Source organism: Suncus etruscus, chromosome 11, assembly GCF_024139225.1.
Source record: "Suncus etruscus isolate mSunEtr1 chromosome 11, mSunEtr1.pri.cur, whole genome shotgun sequence".
NCBI lineage: Eukaryota > Metazoa > Chordata > Mammalia > Eulipotyphla > Soricidae > Suncus > Suncus etruscus.
Genome location: NC_064858.1, coordinates 69,268,337 through 69,278,029, shown reverse-complemented (window position 1 = coordinate 69,278,029; position 9,693 = coordinate 69,268,337). Strand labels below are relative to the sequence as shown.

Below are 9,693 nucleotides of genomic sequence, written 5' to 3'. Positions count from 1 at the left end.
AACAAAAAACAAAACCCACAAAAAAGAAATCAACTGTCAAGAACATCATTGCAGAAAAACTCCCAGAGCTAAAGAGTGCATGCAATGAAATACTACATACTCAAAGAATACTGGCTAATAGAGACTTAAAAAAAAAATCCAAGGTACATCCTAGTTATAATGATGAATTCCACAGTTAGGGATGGAATATTTAAGGTAACAAGATAAAAAAATGGACATTATGTACAAAGGTACATCCTTAAGTTTACAGTTGATTTGGCACAAACAAACCTCAAGGCACAAAGACAGTGATGGGATATAGTAACAAACTCAATGAAATGAATGTTTTGCCAAGGATACTTCACCCAGCCTGATTTATATTCAGGTTTGAAAGAAAGATACACAGCTTTAGAGATAGACAACAGCTGAGGAACTTTAGGGACTAAAAACCAACATTAAAAGAAAATAAATACCTACATTAATGCAAGGTAGATCCAACAAATACACCAAGCTCTTACAAGAGGATAACCTTAAATCCCATAGCAATCATCATTCTCGATGTCAATGTTAAGAGACAGAGTGGCAAAATAAATCAAAAAACATTTCTCTGCCTCCAATAAACACATTTGAATAGTCAGAACAAATATAGACTGAAAGCCAAAGATTAGAGAACAGTCATTCAAGCAAACAACTCCATTAAAAAGGCAGGAGTGGCCATATTTATATCAGATGACACAAACTTTAGGCTAAAAAAAGGCAATAAGTGACTGAGATGGGCACCTTTTGATAATAAAAGAATACACTAGGAAGAAATAATACTCATAAACATTTTATGCACCCAATGAGGGACCAACAAAATATTTAAAACAATTGTTGACAGACATCAATAGCAATACAATAATATTAGAAGATTGGGGAAGGTAGGAGATGGGGGCATTGTTGGTTGGAAGGTTACACAGGTGAAGGGGGTGTTCTTTTTATGACTGAAACACAACTACAATTATGTATGTAATCATGGTGCTTAAATAAAGAAAAAAAGTCAAGTACAACCCCCCATAAATTATTTTCTACGGGCCAGAGCAATGGTAGAGCGCTTGCCTTACACACATCCTATATGAGTTCAATACTCAGAATCCAGTATGGAGTATTTTTCCCCAAATCCCAGCAAAAGTGATTCCTAAGTATAGAACAAAGCCTATGCTGTGGATGGTCTGAAACCTACACACACACACACACACACACACACACACACACACACACACACACACACACGACTGCAAAACAACAGAAAGTTTTAGGACAGAAACAGTGAATCAAGGTTTATTGTTCACCACTATGGTTATGTACTATTTTCATTAGTTTTAGACACACAGCAACACCACCATGTCTACCAGGATTCCGATGATGAAAAGGTAAAACCCAAACTAGATTTATAGAGAGTGTCTCGAAGCCAGGCCAAAGGTAAGTTCTGCTCAACTGACAGGGGTACGTAGAAAAAGTATGACTCACCTTGACACTGGGAAATCAAGGATCAAGGATTGTTAGACATTCAAAAATTGGTTAACTCAAAAAAGGTTACTCCATAATACTTGAAAAACAAGTCAACTATATGCCTGGTCTCAAAAACATAGCCTGAGTATCTGGTTTTTCTCCAGTTTAATTGAGGCCGGAGAGATAGCATGGAGGTAAGGCGTTTGCCTTTCATGCAGAAGGCCATTGGTTCGAATCCCGGCGTCCCATATGGTCCTCCGTTCCTGCCAGGAGCAATTTCTGAGCATGGAGCCAGGAGTAACCCCTGAGCACTGCCGGGTGTGACCCAAAACACACACACACACACACACACACACACACACACACACACACACACACACACACACACACAAAGAAATGATCACTCTGGATCAGAACTGGGTCCTGAAAGTAAGGAAAGTGACATGCATGATACCTCTAACAGGAAAAAATGAAAGAAATGGGGCAGGAGGGAATGTCTGTCTTACAGGGAAAGGGGCAGAAGGGAAACTGGGGACATTGGTGGCAGAAAATTTGCACTGGTGAAGAATGACTGTATGACTGAAACTAATCATCAACAACCTTGTAATTGTGGAAAGAAAAACCCATCTGTATTATTTACAAATAAGTAGTGTCTAAAATTAACCGCAATGTCTAAAGTAATTTTTAAAAATTTTAAAAAATCTTTAAAAAAGAAAAAGGATATCTCTTCTCAAAGATACATTTTTCAAATACAAATTATAGTTTTGACAATGATGACTCAGAAAAGTGACATAGTACCTATTTTCTCCCTGTAGTCTTTTTTAAACACAATTACACTATAATTACTCTGTAGAGACAATGGCATGCATAAACACTAATGTGCTCTGTTTGTTTGGGGCCACACCAAGAAGTATCAGGGACAACTCTTAGCTTTATATTTATGAGTCTTTCCTGGAAGTGCTCCAGAGATTAGGTGGTGTTGGAAATTGAACCCAGGCTTCCTGCACACAAAACACACCATCAACCAGTTGAGCTACCTCAAATATTTGAGACAGAGGAGGCATATCTGGTGTGCTCAGAGCTAACTCCTAATTCTGTGCTCAGGGATCACTCCTGGCAGGGTTCTGAGAAATTTAAGTTGAGCTAGGATCAAATCTGGGTCAGTTGAGCACAAAGGCATGCTCCTTACCCACTATCCTATCACACCTAACCTCAAATACTTTTCATTTGTATTGAAAGAAATATAAAGCAATGCAATAGGATAGGTCATCATTCTGAATAGTCATAGAAATAATAACTTTGGTCAATATAAAATGAGTGGAAAGACATAGGTATAAGTGTGATAATCCAAGCTCAATCGAGTGTCTTTATGATTATTTCCCAACAAGTACCAGTTTTACACAGAGGTGTTCAAGGCATATCAAGTGTTTTTCTGATTTCTGTGATTCAATACTTTTTCTAGGAAACTTTACCATTAAGTAGGAGCTGTAGGTGCATCAAGAAAGAAAATTAATTTTTTGCATAAACCTGACTTTGTTTAATTACCAGTACCTCATATGGTCCACAAGTCCTGCCTGGAACAAATCCTGATTGCAGCTGAGTGTAACACAAAAAGCAAAATCAGAACCAAAACCAAGATACAATCTGAGAGACAGTGCAACAGGTAAGCTGCTTCCTTGAGTTCCAGCACCCAAGTTCAATTCCCCACACCACACAAAGTACCCCCCAGCCCGGCCTGGAGTGATACCTGAGCACAAAGTGCCCAAGAAGTTTTGAGCACTGCTGAGTGTGGCTCAAAACTCCTGTCTTTCTACCCGCCCCCCCAAAAAAAACCCACAGTATAAAAAAATATGTATTTTACCCTAAGGCCTTTGTGTTCATCTAAAATATTAATCACTAAAATTCAAACAATGTCTTGATTTTCATGACATTAATCTTGAGTGATTTTATTTATTTATTTATTTATTTATTTATTTATTTATTTATTTATTTATTTAGAGTTTGGGGTCATACCCAGTGGTGCTCAGGGGTTACTCCTGGCTTTGTGCTCAGAAATCACTCCTGGCAGACAAGGGAATCATATGGGATGCTGGGATTTGAACCACTGTCCATCCTGAATCGGCTGCTTGCAATCTCTCAGGTCCCGAAGTGAGTTGACTTTAATAAAATTGTAGTTGTCAGTTCTGAACTAAAAATGACTTGATAGGTTTAATTTTACCTACTAGATTTTCCTTTCTCTTTCTTGTCTTTTATTTCACTTCAAATGTTCTTTTCTCCCCACTCCATTAATGGTTACTCCTCTAGCTAAACTATCAAAAGCTACGGAGTCAGAAAAGTCTATGCACTTCTGAAGGCAGAATAAAGTGGCTGCACCCTCAGGAAATCTCCCTCTAATCTTATAAGATTCATATTCTCCTGTAGCTGAGTTTATTGTTAAGATAATATTTTTATAAAAACACTTAAGTAACACAAGGCTGACAAAAAGAGTATTATGTATATGTCCAAAAACTGATTTTAATCATCACTCTAATCTTCAAAGACAACTTACTCAATGGAGATCCTGGGATTTTCTTCAGTCAGAAAAAAAATTTAATTTTTGTGTGAATTTAAATGGATAAAATTAAAGACAAAAATTGGTGTTTTTTTTTTTTTTTACATTTATAGTGTGTGTGTGTGTTTTTTTTTTTTTTTTTTTTTTTTTTTTACAATTCTTTCACAGTAATATTTAAAGTACATGGTGACATTGAATCAGGGGTATTCCCACCACCAGTGCTGTCCTCCTCCAACCCTGTTCCCAGCATCCCCTTTCTTTGCCCCCCCCCCAGACTGTTTGTATAACTGGTCCCCTCTGTGTACAGCTTGTTGAAGATTGGGTATTGGTTCCGTTTTCATTGACTTTTGGTCTTGTATTTAAGTCTGATCATTTTTTTCTACTCAAAAAAAATTATGGAATGATTCACAAATTTTCATGTCATCCTTGCACCAGGGCCATGCTAATCTTGTCTCTATCATTCCAATTTTAGTATATGTGCTGCTGAAGTGAGCACAAAGGTTGGTGGGTTTTGTCCATATATACTACCAAGTGCTCAAAAAAAAGGAAGAAAAGTTGGTAACAAAGGGTTCTAGCTATTTCAGAATAGATCATAAAATTAATATCTTGGAATGAATCCATTTAAAATGTAGTAATGAACTTACAACCATTATATCATAAAAGAACTAAAATAAAAAAAATTAAGATATATTTATTGATCAAATAAAAAGATTAAAGAAAATAAACAATGTGGTTGTACTATTACACTCATACTACTATTAAGCATTAGAAATCACACAAAAATTGCTACTTTTCAAATGTCAAATACAAGTGTTTCCAGGAATAACATACTAGATTGGTAAAGTGCAAAGTAACCCCATGAATCTCACATTCTTACTACGTGATGTGAAATTTATCACAAACCTCAAACCTAAACAAACACACAAGAAAAGTTTGTTTTGCCATGGCAAAGTTATTGTACTACAGTCTAGGTCATGCCTGATATTTCTTGTCATGCTATTTAATCCTCAAAATTCTAGATTTTTCCAATCGTGAGTAAGAATTACCATGTCCGGTTGGATTTCAAGTCATTCTCTATTTCCTGGGTTCTATCTTCATGGCTTCAAAATGAGCTCATTCACACTTCTGTGCACACACACACATACACACACACACACACACACACACACACACACACACCTTCCAATATGAAGCAAAAAAAAAAGATTTTTAAAAAGATGTTTATAACATGGAATCTATCAGGTTAGGGCTAGGTGAATGATAAGAAGCAGGTTAGAAATTTACTAATTTCAAAATTCCTGGGTGTTGATCAAGAGTGAGATGATTTTGGTTTTTTCACTTTTTATGACATCAGGCTAAAGTTTCCCCTTTTTTTTAAAGTGGTAACAGAATAGTGGCAAAATGTGCTAAAAACTTACATTCTTCAGAGTCTGGAGTTACATAAAATCTTCTGAACACAAAGAAAGTTCAACACAGGGCTAGGCCTGTAGATTGCAGACCCTCAAATTGCTACAACAGCTGAGAGTAGAAAATTGTTCTACTGTGGGAAAATTAATGAACACTGTCAAAATGGACAGTTAATGTTAATTATGAGGATTTGGAAGTGAGAAATGGAGTTGAAAAATCCATGTTTATAAAGCCCTTGTTTGCATGAAAAAGAGATTGTTCTTTACTAAATATCCATCATAAAATTCACGCTTGTCACAGGTCACATTAGACTATTAGCAGTAAGAAAATGATTTAGTATAGTCTACAGATGAACTAAATTTTTTTTTTGGTTTTTGGGCCACACCTGGCGATGCTCAGGGGTTTTTCCTGGCTGTCTGCTCAGAAATAGCTCCTGGCAGGCACAAGGGACCATATGGGACACTGGGATTTGAACCAACCACCTTTGGTCTTGGATCGGCTGCTTGCAAGGCAAACGCCACTGTGCTATCTCTCCAGGCCCAGATGAACTGAATTCTGATGCTCTTGGATAACTTATGATTATTTTATTAGAAGTAAATTTAGAACAGAATTCTACCTTCTGCCCATGTGATAATCATTATATAAAAATGCATTTGTCTTGGGAACAGATCAGTCTAGGACAGCAAGGAGCACTCTTGACTTGAACAAGGCTGACCTGAATTTGATCCTCAACATTCCATATGGTTCCCCAAGTTCCACCAACAGTAATTCTTAAGTACAGAACTTAGAGTAGGGAGGGGGCAAGTTCTGCCTGTGGCCAATCCAGGTTTCAAATCAAGTATTCTTACAGTTTCCCAAGTACCATCAGAAGTGATTCCTGTACAAAGAAATATTCTTGTGTAACCTCTGAGCATTGTGGGGTGTGACTCACACAAACATCCATACTCACACAAAAACCTTTTCAAGAAAATAGACTCATTCAAATATAAACTATTTGCTAAATAAATTTAAAAATATGTGAAACTCAGAGTCAGAGTGGTAGCACAGTGGTAGGGCATTTGCCTTGCAGGCGGCTGACTCAGGACAGAAGCAGGTTCTATCCCTGGAATTCCATGAGGTGCTTCTAACTAGGAATGATTTCTGAGCACAGAGCCAGGAGTAACCCCTGAGTGACACCAGGTGTGGCCCCAAACACCAAATAAATAAATAAATAAAATATGTGAAACTCAAATATTTTTAGTCTATACATTTTTCCATTGAAAACAACCAGGGATCAGGGAGAGTAAAGAGAAATGGATGAGTTTTCTTTATACATGACATAAGTAAAACAATTTAAATACTACGCCTGCCCACTGGTTCCCTAATGTGAGAAACTGTGAGTGTTGCCTGTGCGTGTTTTTCCATTGTCCTGTCTCCTGAACCTCGTGGGAGTGGGCCAAAAAGGTCCCAGAAAAATAGCTATCCCAGAGGCTCATCCAAGGGCCGGAACACAAAGGAACTCTGTCTGACCATGAAAACCGACTACCTGCAGTATTCGCCGTGTGCTCTTTCTAACCAATGAACTCCACCACAACACGCAGAAAAAAATTATACCACAAGTGTGATAATGGGGGAGCCTCACAGGCAAACAGATTCACAGAGAATGAAAACAATAGCTCTGATGACCTAAAAAAAATCCAACCATCTGCTTAACCTCTCAGATAAGGAGTTTAGAATAGAAATATGGAAGATGTTTTTAGAACTCAAAGAAAGCATAGATCGATCTGAACAGAACACAAAGACAGAAATTAAAAAAAAAAACTGAAATAACAGATCTGAAAAACATGGTAGCTCAACTGAAAAACTCAGCGGATGGCCTCTACAGCTGGGTAACAGCAGCTGAGGACAGAATAAGCGTGTTGGAAGATGAGATGCAGAAAAACTCAAAACAGCAGAAGAAATTGGAAAAGAACCTTAAGACAATAATCAGGCAATGGAAAAAGTACTCAAGAAATGTGAATAGATGAAAATAAAAGTCTTTTATAAACTCAACAGAAACAACATAAGAATCATTGGAGTCCCAGAAGCCCAGGTAGATCTCCAGAAAGAATCAACTGTCAAAGATATCACCAAAGAGATACTCCCAGAGTTAAAGACTACATGCAATCAAATCCTGCATGCCCGAAGAGTACCAGCTAAAAGAGACCCAAAGAAAAAACACCCCAAGACACATCCTTGTTACAATGGCAAATCCCACAGAAAAAGATAGAATACTGAAAGCAGCAAGATAAAAAGGGAAATTACATTCAAAGGAACATCCCAAAGACTTACAGCATGCATGTCACAAGAAACTCTCAAGGCCAGAAGACAGTGGTGGAATATTGTGACAAGACTGAATAAAATGGATGCCTCACTGAGAATACTGCACCCAGCCCAACTCACATTCAGGTTTGAAGGTAAGATATATAGCTTCATGGAAAAACAACAGCTTAGAAACTTCACAGATGAAAAAACAGCCTTAAAGGAAAAACTGACAGGTCTACTCTAAGACAAGAGAGACCAACAAACACAGCAAATTTATCTACAAAGATGACATTAAATCCTATGACAATCATCACCCTCAATGTCAATGGACTAAATTCACCAATAAAAAGTCACAGAGTGGCAAAATGGGTCAAAAGATGATTCTAACCTTCTGCTGCCTACAAGAAACACACCTGAATAATCAGAACAAATAGACTCAAAATCAAAGGTTGGAGGAATATCATCCAATCAAACAACAGCCTTAAAAAAGCTGGTGGCCATATTAATATCTGATGACACCAACTTTATACTCAGAAAAGTAATAGGGGACAAAGATGGACACTATGTACTAATCAAGTGATATGTGCAACAGGAAAAAATCAGACTAGTAAACATATATATGCACCCAATGAGAGACCAGCAAATTATCTAGTACAATTACTGACAAATCTGAAAGAAGACATCAATAATAACACAATAATTGTGGGAGACCTCAACATGGCCCTATCAACACTTGATAGGTCAACCAGACTGAAACCCAACAATAACACACTAGCCCTGAAAAGAGTAATGGAAGAAAGAGGGATAGTAGATATATATAGGACACTCCACCTCAAAAAACCTGGATAAACATTCTTCTCCAATGTACATGGGTCATTCTCCAGGATAGACTACATTCTGACATATAAAACATACCTTCATAAAATCAGGAGGAAAGAAATCTTGCAAGCTACCTTTGCTGATCACAAGGCTCTCAAATTAGATGTGAACTACAAAGGCACACAAAAGAAAAACCTTAACAATTGAAAATTAAACACCCTGCTACTGAACAACCAGTGGGTCCGAGATGAAATCAAAGAGGAAATGAAAACTTTCCTGGAAACAAATGATAATGAAGACACAAACTGCCAGAATCTATGGGACACATTAAAAGTGGTCATGAGATGAAAATTTATAGCTCTACAAGCACACATCAGGAAGGAAGATGGGGCATACCTGAATAACTTAATGACGGAGTTCAAAAAATTAGAAAACCAACAAAAGGAACCAAAAATAAGGATACAGAACAAAATAACAAAACTGAAAGCAGAAATCAATAAGAGGAAAACCAGAAAACAATCTGAAAGATCAATTAAAGCAGAAGTTGGTTCTTTAAAAAAATAAACAAGATTGATAGATCATTGGCAAAACTCAAAAAGAAAAAGAGAGAAACCTGAAAACCCGTATTAGAAATGAAAAGGGGGCGATCATGATAGATATTGCAGAGATCCAAGAGTAATCAGAGAATACTTTGAGAAACTTTATGCTACTAAACATGAGAACCTAAAAGAAATGGATAAATTCTTGGACACTTATAACCTTCCACAGTTAAGTTAGGAGGATGTAGCATATCTAAACTCCCCCATCACTATTGAGGAAATTGAAACTGTAATAACATCTTCCCAAAAAGAAAAGCCCAGGCCCAGATGGATTTCCTAATGAATTCTTTCAAACCTTTCAAGAGGAGCTACTACCAATCCTAGCCAGGCTCTTCCATGAAATTGAAAAAACGAAAACAATCCCGAACTGTTTTATGAAGCAAACATCACCTTGATACCAAAACCAGACATAGATGCTGCCAAAAAGAAAATTATAGTCCAATATTCCTGATGAATGCTGATGCAAAGATCTTCAACAAAATCCTGGCAAATAGGATCCAATGCATCATCAAGAAGATCATAAACTACGACCAAGTAGGTTTTATCCCAGGAATGCAAGGATGG

The 9,693-nt window shown here is 37.1% G+C and overlaps 1 non-coding gene across 1 annotated transcript; it reads right to left on the bottom strand.

Moving 5' to 3' along the window:
- Positions 1 to 4,410: 4,410 nt before the first annotated feature.
- Positions 4,411 to 4,517, bottom strand: LOC126023649 (U6 spliceosomal RNA). The gene has a single exon (XR_007500753.1). It is a non-coding gene; the product is annotated as a U6 spliceosomal RNA (small nuclear RNA).
- Between the last annotated feature and the right edge of the window lie 5,176 nt (positions 4,518 to 9,693).